Consider the following 2,112-nt stretch of genomic DNA (forward strand, 5'->3'; position numbering starts at 1 on the left):
CTGAGGCAGGCAGGGTGAAGATTTGTCTCCAAATTAGGTTTAGGTGTCTGCAATATCAGCGTTTCAATGTAAACCAGATGCTTAAGCCCACATCAGAGTCAATGGAGAATTAGTAAGTACGGCCTGGGGAGTGATTCAGCCCACCCTAAAAGAGACAACTGCATTTGAAAAGCTAACAGCTCTCTGGACTCTATTAACTGTGTTGATCCATCTCCACTAACTAGAGTGCAACCTTAGGTATCTATTTCACATATAGACAACTACATTTAGACATCCAGAGATTAATCCAACCCAAAACATCACACACCTTTTCACCATATGGCTTGCCTACACCTAATAACAATGATATCTCACACCCCCCATGACATTTTTCCTTCAGTAGACTGCAAAATCGCTTCACGTAGGAGGTCGCCATCATTAGCCTCATTGTACAATGATGAGCAAAGATAAGTGAAATGACCTTGCCAAGGTCACCTGGTCAGAAGGGCAGAGGAGGAAAGGGAACCCAGGTCTCTTGAAGTCTTGGGGCATGGGGACATTGCTACATCCGCTCTCCCTGTGCGGTTGCACTCTGACCCTCCCTGACTGCCCTTCGCTGCGATAACATGAATGTTATAGGAGTTAACAATTAGGCTACTGATAAACAACCTCACCAGAAATCTCAGAGGGTCAAAGCAAGAACACATGTATTATGAAAAGGATTGTGGAGCGTATCACTTCACCTGTTTTAATCAGCTGTCTGTAAAAAAAAAAAGGATGAAGGTGTTAAAATAATTAATTTTTAAAATAAAAAAAACCCAATCTCCCTGCTTCACCAATGCCGAAATAACCCTGGCTCTGTCAGAACTGCTGGAGGAATAAAGCTGCTTAATGACTGCATCTGCTGCAAAGCAGTGTGTCAGTGCACTGTGCAGGGAGAGTGTTCAATCAACATGAATCAGGGAAAAGAGAGATGTCCTCCAAAGTTACATGACTCATTAGATGTTGAAGTCGGTCTCACCTTGGGATGAGGCAAGAGACTTGGGACAGAGGTGCTGCCATCTCACAGCCCTGCCTGAAACCTGGTCAAGCTGCGTTTAGAGATGGAGACATGAGTCCTAAAGGCTTGCAGTGATCAAGCACCTTTCACTGAAGCAGTGGGAAGGGGGGTGGCCTGTTATCTGTGCCAAAGACACTCTGAGTGACACCGCAGACCAAGTTGTCACTAGCACATGACATCCATAAACCTGACCTCTCCCTGCCAGCACTAAGAGGAAGAGGGAAAATGCAGGAGCACCACAGCTGGTGGGTATGAATCCGTCCTGGCCACAATTCACACCAACATGTAGGTGTCCAAATGGGTCTCCAACCACAGTCACTCCTGATGTTCAGAGCCGTGTAAGAGAAAAGCCAAGTCCATGAACTAGTGCATCAATGCCCTACTGCCCACACCAGCCTTCCTCCAGAGGCAATGGTTTTTCTTTCTGAACTACTGAACATCTGAGAGGATGCTCCCTCTCCCTTCCCCTAGTCCTTCACATTTGTACATGGATGTACAGGCTTTCCAGTTGTCCATCCCAGGTCTTCCCAGATACCTGCTGATTTCTCATGCCCTCTGATAGACGCTTTTCCATTTTCAAGAGGCTTTGCAAGCATTAGTAATCCACCTGGGCAAAACTGTCAGATAGAGAGAAATAAGCACAAAAACTCTAGCAGTAGGGCTCCAGGAAACAGAGGTCTGCAGGGCTGGCCCAGCCTTTGTCCCTGGGGGATCGCCACTATGCAGGATTGACCCGCTCAGCCCCAGATGATGAAGACAGTCATGAGAACAATGTCTTTCTATGAGAAATGTCATCTTAGGGTGATGAGCTTACAAGGGACTGAAGCTTTCCCAGGGCTTCAGAAGAGCCTGTCTGGTGACGTTAGGAAGAACAGCCTCAAAAAGTCACATCTGCATTAGTGCATGAGACTGCAGTCATGTCTGGGTCACCCCCAAGGAATTTTTACAGTCAAAATCTGACCTGTTTGCCGCAGGAGATGCTGGTGGCTGAGGAGTGGGAGGGAAGACCATGAGCCACACACAACAGGGTAAGCTTGAAGACTTCAGCTTGTTGCACACTGATGGAAAAGGCA

Source organism: Pygoscelis adeliae, unplaced genomic scaffold (assembly GCF_000699105.1).
Source record: "Pygoscelis adeliae isolate BGI_AS28 unplaced genomic scaffold, ASM69910v1 Scaffold195, whole genome shotgun sequence".
NCBI classification, from domain to species: domain Eukaryota; kingdom Metazoa; phylum Chordata; class Aves; order Sphenisciformes; family Spheniscidae; genus Pygoscelis; species Pygoscelis adeliae.